Source organism: Oryctolagus cuniculus, chromosome 14, assembly GCF_964237555.1.
Source record: "Oryctolagus cuniculus chromosome 14, mOryCun1.1, whole genome shotgun sequence".
In the NCBI taxonomy this organism is placed as follows: Eukaryota; Metazoa; Chordata; class Mammalia; order Lagomorpha; family Leporidae; genus Oryctolagus; species Oryctolagus cuniculus.
In genome coordinates this window covers 912,435-926,633 of record NC_091445.1, presented here as the reverse complement: position 1 = coordinate 926,633, position 14,199 = coordinate 912,435, and the positions used below count along the sequence as shown (strand labels likewise).

At 57.9% G+C, this 14,199-nt stretch overlaps 1 protein-coding gene across 2 annotated transcripts in view; it reads right to left on the bottom strand.

The window, feature by feature from the left end:
* The window catches only part of SV2C (synaptic vesicle glycoprotein 2C), a 104,415-nt gene that overhangs the window by 21,769 nt on the left and 68,447 nt on the right, over positions 1-14,199 (bottom strand). The gene's annotated exons all lie outside the window — the stretch shown is intronic.

The following is a 14,199-nucleotide window of genomic DNA, read 5'->3' as shown; positions in this document are numbered from 1 at the left end:
GGAGCTGGGAGGCAGCCATTGCTCGCATGAACATGAACTGGCAGAGAGCAAACCTAAACGGGAATTCTCTGGTGCATCAAACACCACCAACGACACAGAGATGCAGGGAGGCACGGAGGAGTGACGGGCGGCCACCCACAGCCCGGCGTCTGCGACTCTTCATGAGCAGTCAGGCCGGCTCCGCGACCCCAGGAGGGCTGGAGGAATTCGAGTCCACCGGGGACGAGCGCGACTGTGCGGGTGACGCGGTTTCCCCAGTGCCACGGCACCCAGGTCCACGCCAGGCCAGGAGACGCAGCCCCGCGTGTGCACACCCACCCTCCCCACCTGGGGCGTGCTGCCTTCGCCTCGGTTTCCTGGGAACTTCGTGTACGGAGCCCATGAGGACCGCCGGGGTGATCACCCACCCGCCTCAGGGCACGTGGCTGCTCCCGCGGTAAGGAAGAGGAAGCTGCAATCTCTCGGGAGTCAGGAACACAGGCGACAGCAGGCCAGGAGCAGGAAGTGCACCCGCAGGCCTCACGCCTGGTCTGCGGGATGCATACGCAGCAGGGCTTTTTAATGGGCCTGGCCCCTACCACTGCCCCACTCAGGAGAAGAGGGCGGAGGGGCTGAGGGGCAGCCGTGCTGACCTCCGCCCCCCACTCCTTCCGTTTATTTGCAAGACGCTTTCGCTCGGTCTCTGAGACCACTCTACCCCCTTTGTCCATTCTTCCCCAAATCGCAGCAGCCAAGCCAACTTCTTGCAATTGATCTTACTCTGCATTTTTAAAGATTTATTGTATTTATATGAAAGAGCTACAGAGACAGGTAGAGACAGAGACACAGACAGAGAGAGAGAGAGAGAGAGAGAGCGCGCGAGCGCGCTTCCATCTGCGTGTTCAGTTCCCAAATGGCCACAACAGCTGGAGCTGAGCTGATCCGAAGCCAGGAACCAGGAGCTTCTTCCACGTCTCCCACGTGGGTGCAGGGCCCAAGGACTTGGGTCATCTTCCACTGCTCTCCCAGGTGCATTAGCAGGGAGCTGGACCAGAAGTGCAGCAGCTGGGACTTGAACCGGCACTCAGGGATGCCGGTGCTGCAGGCAGCCGCTTAGCCCACTGCACCACAGTGCTGGTCTTCACTGCCTGCTACTTTGAACAGACAGAACAACAGGCATACCACTTCCTCAGCCTTGAACCTGTCCACCCTGACACCTGTCTGGTCTGCGTTCCCAGGGCTTAGAACAGACAAGCTGTCTGCGCTGCCCTCTGACCCCCTGCGCGTGGGCTGGCATCCACCCTACTTCTCTCCTGCCCCTGGCCAACCCTCCCAGTGGGTTCTCGCAGAGTGGCGGTGGCGGTGGGGTGGGGTGGGTCTCCTGCATGTGGACCCCCACAGCCCGATACACCTGCCTCTGCAGCCACACGGCCTCCTTCGCCCGCCTCCACACCACGGCGAGGCAGAGGAGCGTCCACAGCAGCCACTCCACACGGCCACCCAAGCAGGCTTCTGTCCCAGAATTCCACAGGAGTGGGGCTGGTCGAGGTCCCCATCGCCTCGCCACCCTCATCTTCCTCAAGCACCAAGCCATGCTGGTGGCTGCTCCTTCCCTGCTATGGAAAACATGCTTCTCTCTTGCCCCACTGGTTTCCCCCGGTTAACCCCAGCCAGCTCCCCTGTTTGTCCCCCAAAAGTGGGCAGACCTCACAGGCCATTAGTTTCCTCCTCTGGCTGCAGGTTCCCCCCAGGTGCCCTCCACGGCCCATGGAAGCAGCCCTTCTTTCCTTCCAGGGCTCTGCATACCTGCGCCAGCCCACGCACATCTCACAGAGGCCCGGTGGCATCCCAAAGCAACTGCCTACAGACATCCGATCCCACACACACTCGCGTCTCTCCTCCCTGTCTCAGCACCACCAACCCCCGGAGATCTGTGCTCCAACCCAACGCAGGACCTCCTGGCTCACAGCCACCATGGTCCCACCACCAGCAACTCCACGCCCACAGCCCTGTGGCAGTGGTACCAGCTGACGTGGGCCCCGAGGGACAGCGTCTCGGCTGCCCTACCCCTCTGGTCCCCGCACTGCACTCCCCAGTCCTCACAGCTCCACATGCACTGGGAAGACACGCGAACACCTGAAGTCCAAGCAAACAAACTCCAGCCACGCCTCCGAGCTTCCTCCCACATGCCCTTGCCCACGCGGCACAGTCCCACGGACCTGAGCTCGATGCTTAACGCGATCTTAGCGACGGAAGCTGCTCCTTGTTTGCTGTACTTGTCAACCCTCCTACAGATGCTGGAGCAAGAGGGGATCTGTCCTCAGTGCCAGCTCCCAAGGGTCTGGCAGGTGGGGCTCCCCCGTCTGCGCTCAGCCCCCTGGCAGGTGGGGCTCCCCCGTCTGAGCTCAGCCCCTGGCAGGTGGGGCTCTGGCAGGTGCGGCTCCCCCGTCTGAGCTCAGCCCCTGGCAGGTGGGGCTCCCCCGTCTGCGCTCAGCCCCCTGGCAGGTGCGGCTCCCCCGTCTGCGCTCAGCCCCCTGGCAGGTGCGGCTCCCCCGTCTGCGCTCAGCCCCCTGGCAGGTGCGGCTCCCCCGTCTGAGCACTCAGCCCCTGGCAGGTGGGGCTCCCCCGTCTGCGCTCAGCCCCCTGGCAGGTGCGGCTCCCCCGTCTGCGCTCAGCCCCCTGGCAGGTGCGGCTCCCCCGTCTGAGCACTCAGCCCCTGGCAGGTGCGGCTCCCCCGTCTGAGCTCAGCCCCCTGGCAGGTGGGGCTCCCCCGTCTGCGCTCAGCCCCCTGGCAGGTGCGGCTCCCCCGTCTGCGCTCAGCCCCCTGGCAGGTGGGGCTCCCCCGACTGAGCTCAGCCCCCTGGCAGGTGGGGCTCCCCCGTCTGCGCTCAGCCCCCTGGCAGGTGGGGCTCCCCCGTCTGAGCTCAGCCCCTGGCAGGTGCGGCTCCCCCGTCTGAGCTCAGCCCCCTGGCAGGTGGGGCTCCCCCGTCTGAGCTCAGCCCCCTGGCAGGTGGGGCTCCCCCGTCTGAGCTCAGCCCCCTGACACGCTGAAGCCCCCGCTTCTGCACCACGGACGCTGTTTTCCATCTCAGCACACCCGTCCTGATCTAACGCTATCATGTCGTATGCCTTCGCTTCTGCCTGTTTACACCCGTGCCGCTCCCTGCTCTCCAACATCTCCCTAGGGCCCGCGGCAAGTGCTGGCCCAGAGGAAGTGCCATTTCTCTCTCCCTCTCCCTCTCCCCCTCCCCCCCACCCTCTCTCTCACACAAACACACAATGAGCACATGCAGAATAAGCACAGGCTACCATGACCAGAGGGACCCACGTCTTCTCTGGAATCCCTTTTCTAAATCTAAACAGCAGAATAACCTTGATTTACTTTTTAAGTTAAACTTCTAACTTACATACTCATAAAAGATTTATTTATTTAACTGTGCAGACACAGAGATCAGCATGGAAAGTCGGCAGGGCTCTCCCTGCACGACCGGAGGCGGAAGTTAAACTCCAGTCTCAGTGCGGCTCTGGGCAGCAGGCTGGCCTTCCCTGCTACTTTCCACCCTGTCACCTGGAAGGCACAGAGCCAGCGACCGACGGCAGGAGGAAGGAAGGCACCTGATGCCCCTGGCTTCCCGAACTGTGACGGACCATGTCTGAATAAGCAAATTTCCTGGCAGCTTCTGAAAGTCATGAATTCACGGCTTTATTTCATGGGCTAGTTATTCTGATATCTCCAGATACGCAAAGTGCAAACGAGGGGACTCTTCCAGAAAGAGAACCTGGGCCAGCACACGAGATTGCCTCAGCTCCGCTAGAGAAACCACGCGCTCCAGGACCTCAAAAGAGCTGGCGTGAGAAACAAGTACGGTGTCACGTGGGCTCTCTCCTCTCCACAGAGGCCCTGTGTCCTCTCCTGTAGACATGGCTGCAGCAATAATGCTACAGTGACACGGGTCAGTCAGAACTTCGTCAAAAATGCTGATGCGAAGCAACCCCACAAGATCCTACAGGATGGCCACATTCTCCCCACGCCATGGCGCTGGCATCGTGGGTGCACGCAGAGCCAGTGTACGTGTGCAGATCCGTGCTATGTGAACTCCTACTTATCTTACAGTACACACGGGCAGTCACTAAGCTCCTTGCTCTACTTTACTCACACACCCACCTCTTTTAGAGGAAATGTACAGATTGACATGTCCATATACACTTAGGCACTTCTATCTCAACTTAGATAAGCTGATGTCCATGCATAAATAACAACAAATAATTATCTTCATTTTGTGAATATAATTGTCTTTTTTTTTTGGCAGGCAGAGTTAGACAGTGAGAGAGAGGGTGAGAGGGAGAGAGGGAGAGAGGGAGAGGGGGGGAGAGAGAGAGGGAGGGAGGGAGGGAGGGAGGGAGAAAGGTCTTCCTTTTCTATTGGTTCACCCTCCGATGGCTGCCACGGCCAGCTCACTGCGGTCGGTGTGATGCACCAATCTGAAGCCAGGAGCCAGGTGCTTCCTCCTGGTCTCCCATGTGGGTGCAGGGCCCAAGCACTTGGGCCATCCTCCACTGCACTCCCGGGCCACAGCAGAGAGCTGGCCTGGAGGAGGAGCAACTGGGACAGAATCCAACACCCCAACTGGGACTAGAACCTGGTGTGCCGGTGCCACAGGTGAAGGATTAGCCAAGTGAGCCGCAGCGCCAGCCATATAATTCAGTCTTAAGAGACTGAGAAGCAAACAAAAGTAAATACTAGGAATTTTCACATGAGGTGGAAACTTGGCGAACAGACTTGAAAGCTCCTCTGGGGTTAAGGTTCTTTCTAGTTCTGACCTCAATCCCCAGAGTGGGTCCTAAGAAATCTCTTCTGATTATGGATCTATGACAGGAAACAGAACCATCCAAAAGAAAATACTGACCAGAACAACACCCCTGAAAACAGCAGTTAATTCAGACACAGGTGTACAACATTTGGGAGAGGACTTTGAGCAAATTAACAGCGATGATTCCACAGCTTAGCAACTCAGGCAATCTGCTTTCAAATGAAATACACACACACACACACACACACACACACACACACACACGTGTTCTGGACGGCTCTGCAGGCCTGTTTGCTTCCAGATCAACTTTTGTTTTCGCTGTGTCTATGTGTCCTCTACAAGCCCTCACTGGAGATCTGTCATTCCCAGAAGAGCTTTGTGATTCAGGACAAACACCCCAAACTGGAACCACTGTCAGGTGGGGTTTTCTCCTCTGGAGTGAGCAGCTAGGAGGCTGACACGACGTTCCCCACTGGGGCAGCAGAGGGCAGGAGGGAGCAGCTAGGGGGCTGACACGACATTTCCCACCTTCAGACAGCAGAGGGCAGGAGGGAGCAGCTAGGGGGCTGACACATTTCCCACCTTCAGACAGCAGAGGGCAGGAGCACAGCTAGGGGGCTGACACGACATTTCCCACCTTCAGACAGCAGAGGGCGGCCCAGAGTTACCTCTGCTAACTGTGACCTCTCCAACTTGCTTCTCTTCTGGCCCCACTTCCTGTCCTGCGGTCTCTGACCCAGAACAAATCACTGACCCCTGACCCCTTGACAACTCAAACAGCGGCTCTGCTCATAACTCAGGCCCCAAATGGCCCTTGCAGTTTTGTCACGGATGTCAGAGAAATTCCACAATAACGAGTGGAACACTCATGAGCCATGATGACCTGGGGCTCTCGTCTCTGGTCTCTGCCTCACACAAGGGCATGAGTGCATGGACGGAGAGGGCTGGCCATAGGCCCCAGCAGACCCGGCTCATCCCACCAAGAGAACGTCGCCCAGGCTACCTCAGGTTCCTCAGTTTGGTGCCATTGGTTGTGTCCCCAACACCTGGGCTCCCGCAGTGACCTGACCAGCCCCAGAGCCGTCCAACCAGAGATGTGGAGCCAGCCTCTGCTCTCCCAACCCCACAGCGAGCGTCCAGCCCGCCCCTGTGGACTCAAGTCTCCTTCCTGTACTGCTCCTACACCAGCTCTCTTCGCGCCCTCCGACGGTCACCTGTCAGGGCCGACACACAGTGGGTGTGACCTGTCCGCTGTCCGCTGAAATACTGGAGCATTCACACTGTGCTCACCGCCTGTGTCCTGCGGCCTTGACTGTGCACAGCACAACCCAAGGGCTGACAGCTGGCCCACTGCGGCTTTCCCCTCCGCCGACTGGCGAGCCCTGCTGGTCAAAGACCCTAACACTCCTCACCAGGCGACTCTCGGCTTGCACTCAGCCGGCTCTGTCTTCCGGCGCCTTCAGCTCATCCCACCACGAAAGCCAGCTCAGTGCACTCATGGCTTGAAGCCTTGCAGGGGTCTGCGCTCGTCCTGAGAGCAGAGCCCACGTTTCTTGTGCGGCCACAGGCCCCAGAAGACCAACTTCCTGTCCCCCAACCCATCCCCTGCCTCACCTCTGAAGTCCATCGCTACACCCCTCACTGAATTCCTTTGCAAAGACACTCTGGAGTCTCCCATGGCCAGCAGAGCTCACTATCAACGGCCCCCAAGGAACACTCTGCGTGTCTGTAAATTCCTTGACGAAGTGAAAGAAATTCCCCAGACTGAGCTGTCTTGTTGTCCTGCATTTCCACGGCCCTCACGAGGGCCCAGACACAGAGGAAGCCCACGCCAGAGAGGGACGGATGACTAGTGCGCAAGCTGGTTCTTCAGGCAGGAGCCGTTCTTACTTATCTGCAGGGTACCGTCAGCCAGAGGAGGCCCTCAATAAATGCTGATGGAACCAAGAGCCCACTCGCAGGTGCCCGTAAAATGAGTTTGTCCAGGACACTCGAAGTGCTTAGGAAGGTATCTCTTGTGTCTAATTTTCAAATGCAGGGAGGGTATCGCTAGGGGTGAACCTGATGTACAGCTCTCACTGTGGTAAGACCACGCCCTGGTCTCATCATCTGGCAGGAGAAAAGCTCGCTCACATCCAAACACACACCCGGTCAGTGTGGCCAAGAGAAACGAGTGGCTAGTGCTGTCCTCAGGGTACGAGAGGTGGTCAGGACCAGAGCAGCACACACAGAACAGAGCACGCGGGTGTGGGGGGCCCATGGAGTCACGGCCACCCCGGGGTCCACGTGCACCTGCCTGGAGTCCTCTCAGCCAATTCCCTTTACTCTCAAACAGCAGCGTGGCTGCTTCCCGGCTACGCAAACAGCACACGAGCTCGTGGCACACACAAGCAGAACGAGAGAACTGCAGAGACAGTAAAGCAGCCCAGCGTCAACACGAGAAGACAGCTGGCACTGGACCTTGCACAGTCCCCACAGGAAGCGGTCAGGAGGAAATGCAGCAGGTCCTGGGGTGGGGGGGACAGGAGCTCCGTTCACCAGGAGTCTGGGATCTGAACCCTGGCTCACCGCAAGCTGCCAGCACGCCGCGTCCTTCACCTTGGGCGTCTGCGCACGGCTGCATCTGACTTGCCGCCCCACAGGGAGACCACGGCCCCACAGGGAGACCGCAGCGGAAGCAGGCAGCTAATTCCTGGAAGAGCAGGGTCACCGCAGGCGGTGCAGCCCTGAGGACAAACGTGGCGGTGGAGCAAGGCCTGGGCCAGGGCTCGCTCTGTCCGGCCGCTGGGACAGCTCTCACGGGCATCCCCGAGGCCTGGAGGGGAGGGGGCATGGCAGGCACTGACCAGGAGACCCAAAGACACAGCACACCTCCACCTCCCACCAAGTCTGGTGACAGTGGTGGTTCACGGGACGATCCCACAGCAGTTTCCCTCTTACAGTACGAAGAGGGTGTTTTTCTTGTGATACGTGAGGATAACAGTCTGTAAATTAATTATTAATTACGCCCATAGGCACAGCTGAAAGGACTAACTGGATGATGTTACGAAACTCGGAAACATTTTGTTTCACAAAGAAGCCGGCCTGGAGCAAACGCTGAGCTTTCTGGGATGGGAGATGTGGTGGGGAGGGCACAAGAGTGGCGTCAGGAAGTCTGTGGAAGATGGAACTGAAGATTATTTTTGTGCAAAGAATATTCTGAATCCATGCATTTTTTCATACTACTCATTTTCTGTAAGCTTTCAAAAATATGTGTTTCGTATTTGAAAGACACAGAGACCGATCTTCTACGTGCTGGGCCACTTCCCAAGCGGCTGCTGCCAAGATCCAGGGGCTTCCTCCAGGTCTCCCACACGGGTGCAGGCGCCCACGAACATGGCCATCCCCCGCTGCTTTCCCAGACACTGTACCAGGGAGCTGGACTGCAAGTGCAGCAGCGAGACCCAAACTGCTCCTCAGTGTTTTCCCTCATACTATTTGTGGAACTCTTTCCCCAGTCAACTGTACGGTCATTAAGTAAACTGAAGGCAGATCTTTGTAAAAATTAGGAGTGGGAATGGGAGAGGGAGGAGGAAGAAGGGTTGGAGCATGAGTGGGAGGGAGGGCCGGGTGGGGAGTACCACTACGTTCCTAAATACATATATATGAAATCTGTGAGACTTGTATACCTTAAATACAATTAAAAAGCAAAACTGGTCCGCGTGTGGGACGCCGGCACCACCCTGGAGAACAGCCCTGCCACTCTCCCGGTTCAGGGACAGTGAGTCTCGCACAGACTTCTGGGAAGTCACGCCCCTCTACTACCCCCAAACTGATACTTCCCTCGTGGCTCTGGAAACAGCCATCGCAAAGGCAGACTCCAGCATCCTGTACAACACGCCGTCTTTAAACAACACCACTTCGCACTCCTTAAAACCCTTAAAATGGGGCCACCGAGATTCCCAGCCGGCCGCCCGCCCCTGAAACCACAGCCAAGTACTGGACCCAAGGAGACATCTCACAGCCCCTTTCTCTCCTTGAATCTGAGCTTCCTCTCCCTTTCTCACAGAATTCCGTCTCATGCAGTGTAGACACGAATCACACTTTTGTGATTTTATTATTCTCTCATCTGCAACAAACCCAAGTTCTAAAGTAGGTAAAACAACACGCTGCAACCACAAGCTTTCTAAGCGATGGAGTTATACTGAGCTGCTCATCACTGTCATCACACACTTGAACACCCACAAAACGCACTGTACAGTCAGACATAATTAATTATCACTAATGCGCAATTACTAAACCAAAATAGAGTTTGATGGGTAGCACAGTGCTAAATGACATGCAGGGAGACTCCCCTATTGCCCTGTAGCGCATTTATGCACAGGCCGACGTTAGGTCTGGGATCCACCACCAGACACACTGGTTCCTGCGTCTCCTGGGATCCACCACCAAATGCGCTGGTTCCTACTCCTGGGATCCACCACCAGATGCACTGGTTCCTGCGTCTCCTGGGATCCACCACCAGATGCACTGGTTCCTACTCCTGGGATCCACCACCAGACGCACTGGTTCCTACTCCTGGGATCCACCACCAGACGCACTGGTTCCTGTGTCTCCTGGGATCCACCACCAGACACACTGGTTCCTACTCCTGGGATCTACCACCAGACACACTGGTTCCTACTCCTAGGATCTACCACCAGACGTACTGGTTCCTACTCCTGGGATCCACCACCAGACGCACTGGTTCCTGCGTCTCCTGGGATCCACCACCAGACGCACTGGTTCCTACTCCTGGGATCCACCACCAGATGCACTGGTTCCTGCGTCTCCTGGGATCCACCACCAGACGCACTGGTTCCTACATCTCCTGTGATCCACCACCAGATGCGCTGGTTCCTACTCCTGGGATCCACCACCAGATGCACTGGTTCCTGCGTCTCCTGGGATCCACCACCAGACGCACTGGTTCCTGCGTCTCCTGGTTCCTACGTCTCCTGGGATCCACCACCAGATGCACTGGTTCCTACTCCTGGGATCTACCATCAGATGCACTGGTTCCTACTCCTGGGATCTACCACCAGACGCACTGGTTCCTGTGTCTCCTGGGATCCACCACCAGACGCACTGGTTCCTACTCCTGGGATCCACCACCAGACGCACTGGTTCCTGTGTCTCCTGGGATCCACCACCAGACTCACTGGTTCCTGTGTCTCCTGGGATCCACCACCAGACTCACTGGTTCCTGTGTCTCCTGGGATCCACCACCAGACGCACTGGTTCCTGTGTCTCCTGGGATCCACCACCAGATGCACTGGTTCCTGTGTCTCCTGGGATCCACCACCAGATGCACTGGTTCCTACATCTCCGGGGATCCACCACGAGACTCACTGGTTCCTGTGTCTCCTGGGATCCACCACCAGACGCACTGGTTCCTACTCCTGGGATCCACCACCAGATGCACTGGTTCCTGTGTCTCCTGGGATCCACCACCAGATGCACTGGTTCCTACTCCTGGACACGAACAGGAAAGGAAGGAGCCACACTGAAGCCACACCACTGATTCCGTGAGTGCCGGCTCTCAGCTATCCATCACGGCCTTGGTTAATGGGGTGTGGCCTACATGACCGCAGCCCCCTTCAATATTTTTAGCAGCAGTGCACAGAAGCCATGACACTGCAGGAGGTACCCCCTGCTTGCCAGAGCCCTTCCTTGCTTCTCGCCATGGCATTACAAGAGCTCACCGTGCCTTATCTGAGAGCCTCCCCAGGCAAGTGAGGACCACGGGTGTGCTCAGCACCAGTCTCAGGAGAAGCTGTGGGGCCGCAGCCTCTACAGACAGACGCTGCTGAAACTCAGATGCGAACGTCTCCCCGCATGGTGACTGCATGCCTGTCTCCGGGCTGCAGAGTCGGTGTGGGGCGCGCCCGATGCCACCGCCTCACAGACAGAACGCAGGGGCTCCCTCGGTCTGACCCTCGCTCTCCTCATCCGCAAGGCGGGAGCAAGCGTGACGGCCGTGGTGCTCAACGTGGCTACCTGGACCAGCAGCACGGGTGCCCCAGGAACAATCGGGACCTGCAGTGGCCCACCCCTGCGTCTTCACCACCCCGCAGCTGCACAAGGAGCTGAGACCTAGGCATCAGGTGCTGTTTCCCAGGACGCAGGCATGAGGGCGAGAGGCAGCCTTTACAGTGGTCCATGCCCCGCCCACCTGCCTCGGGACGCCCCGAGGTGGACAGCAGGCCTCGCGTCTGTAGGTGACACGCCTGTCGCCAACAACCACAACAGGCCAGGCAACAGCAGGACCTCAGGGACAGCAGTGGGGTCACCCAAGTGTTTCCAGGGTACCGGAGGGGCACGCCTGGCCCACAGGCCAGTGGCTGCTCTTCTCGAGAGCAAGGCAGGAAGTCTCTTTATACAAAGAGAAACCGAAGAGAGGAAACACCCAGTGAGACTTCAGGGGGCGTAAGCTGTGCCCCCTGCCCACAAGGTCTGGGTCACCCTGGGAGATGGGTGTCCTGCTTCAGTGCTGCACGGAACAGCCATGCAGCCGCCTACACGCCAGGCCTCTCGGACGGCTGCAGTCCAACGAAGGAATCGACTACAGTGCCCAGGACTCTCAGACCCCCTCAACCCAACACAGAGGTCAGTCCAGTGTCTGGGTCTCTCAGACCCCCTCAATCCAACACAGAGGTCAGTCCAGTGCCTGGGTCTCTCAGACCCCCTCAATCCAACACAGAGGTCAGTCCAGTGCCTGGGTCTCTCAGACCCCCTCAATCCAACACAGAGGTCAGTCCAGTGCCTGGGCCTCTAGAACCCCTCAATCCAACACAGAGGTCAGTCCAGTGCTTGGGACTCTCAGACCCTCTCAATCCAACACAGAGGTCAGTCCAGTGCCTGGGTCTCTCAGACCCCCTCAATCCAACACAGAGGTCAGTCCCAGTGTCTGGGTCTCTCAGACCCTCTCAATCCAACACAGAGGTCAGTCCAGTGCCCAGGTCGCTCAGACCCTCTCAATCCAACACAGAGGTCAGTCCAGTGCCTGGGTCTCTCAGACCCTCTCAATCCAACACAGAGGTCAGTCCAGTGCCCGAGACTCTCAGACCCCCTCAATCCAACACAGAGGTCAGTCCAGTGCCCGGGTCTCTCAGACCCCCTCAATCCAACACAGAGGTCAGTCCCAGTGCCTGGGTCTCACAGACCCTCTCAATCCAACACAGAGGTCAGTCCAGTGCTCAGGTCGCTCAGACCCCCTCAATCCAACACAGAGGTCAGTCCAGCGCCTGGGTCTCTCAGACCCCCTCAATCCAACACAGAGGTCAGTCCAGTGCCCAAGACTCTCAGACCCCCTCAATCCAACACAGAGGTCAGTCCAGTGCCCGGGACTCTCAGACCCCCTCAATCCAACACAGAGGTCAGTCCAGTGCCCGGGACTCTCAGACCCCCTCAATCCAACACAGAGGTCAGTCCAGTGCCCAAGACTCTCAGACCCCCTCAATCCAACACAGAGGTCAGTCCAGTGCCCGGGTCTCTCAGACCCTCTCAATCCAACACAGAGGTCAGTCCAGTGCCCGGGTCTCTCAGTCTGAATCAGTGCAGAACGGGCTGCCTGAGGCGGGGCAGGGGAGCCGCCTTCCACAAGGGCTCACAGGGAAGACTGTTGCTGCCTCTCCCCGTGGACACACGGCTCCTCAGTTCCTCTCTTGCAGTGTGACCTCTGCAACACACCTAAAAAGCAGGCAGAAGGGTGGGGCCGGCACTCGGTGCGGCGGGCGCCCACACCCCACCCTGGGGTCCCTGGGTTCCAGTCCTGGCTCTGTCTCCCTTCGCAGCTTCCTCGATGTCAGCTGTGCGAGGCAGTGGGTCCCTGTCACCCTCGTGGACGACCTGGAAGATGGGATTCCTGGTCCGCCTGCCCTGACCCACCCAGGGCTGTCGCAGACCTCTGGGGGCTGGATCGGCAGAGGGGAGATTTCTGTCCCTCTGCCTTTCACGTAAATTAAATAAAGAAATTTAAACAGGAATAGTAGATCCTGGTGAGCCTGGAGGCCGTTTCTGCAGGATGCTTACTCAGCACAAATGAGTAATGAGGCAACTCTAGGAACACAGATCGACTGCAACTTCCAGACGGCCCCTCAGCGGCAGATCTCAGCACGGAGACTTAAAGCGCAACGTGTGCTTGTGGAAAACACAAGGAACGGAATCCAGCTAAATGATAGCCTGGGGGCATTTCATTCGCTGTTAGCCTTGGAGTTTCTAGGATTATGCTAAAGGAATACAGATCCCGAATCAAAAGGATGGTGCGTGGCCCCGGGCCGCAGGGCGGGCATCCGCGGACGGTTAGGCCGGGGCCAGCACGGCCGGCATCTGCCGACGTCCTCCATCGCCAGGACGCATGAAGCCAGCAGCTGCTGGATCTTCACAGCTGGTGAACAGGCTCGGGAGAAGTGACTTTGGAAGAGAACGGGGACCATTCAGAGTAACACGTGGCGGGCAGGCAGGCAGGCAGGCACACGCCCCAGGAGCACGCTGAGCGCTGAGAGCAAAGCTCTCATCACGGGGCCCCGGCACAGGACTGAGCTGCGGCACAGCTAGGGCCGGGACTCTGAGGAGTCACCCAGCTGGGGCTCTGCGCTCCACTGGGCCCTCAAATCACACCATGCACACGGGCTAGCTCAGCGCTCCACTGGGCCCTCAAATCACACCATGCACACGGGCTAGCTCAGCGCTCCACTGGGCCCTCAAATCACACCATGCACACGGGCTAGCTCAGCGCTCCACTGGGCCCTCAAATCACACCATGCACACGGCGCAGGCCCATGAGCACCCGCACACCACAGCAAGGCAGTGCCAGACGGTGTTGGCACATCCCCGCACAGAGTGGTATGAACAGACACCTTAACAAGACAAACACATGCTCACCATAGTTTCATTAAAGATGCTAATAATACAATTAGTCGTCTTACTAACCAAACAAAAGCAGCCGTTGGTATTAACACAGCTACTCAAAAGCCCTAAATATTAAAGTGCTACCCAAGCCAGCTCAAAGCTCAGTGCCAGCCACAACAGTTTTCAAAGCCAAAGCAGAATACTGAACGGATAATGAGACCGCATCGTACATCTTCCAGTTTATTCCCTGTGCTCTTTTTCTTTAACTTTGTAGGCGTGGAGGATGTAAAATCGGCTGTGTCTTCTGGCACACAGCCCTTGTCCGTGTGGGGGCACTAAAATAACAGCCTGCTCTCGGAGTAAACTAAATGTACGGAGGGGCTTCCAGCCTGACCCCCCCAGACACACAGCAGCTCTGACCGCCCGCTGGGAGCTGAGTCACAGGCGATGGAGAAGCGGCCTCGGGGAGTGACGTGGGGGTGCTGTCCTCTTGCCCCGGTTCCCGGCCCTTTACAAGTGCGCAGTTTTACCTTCTTAG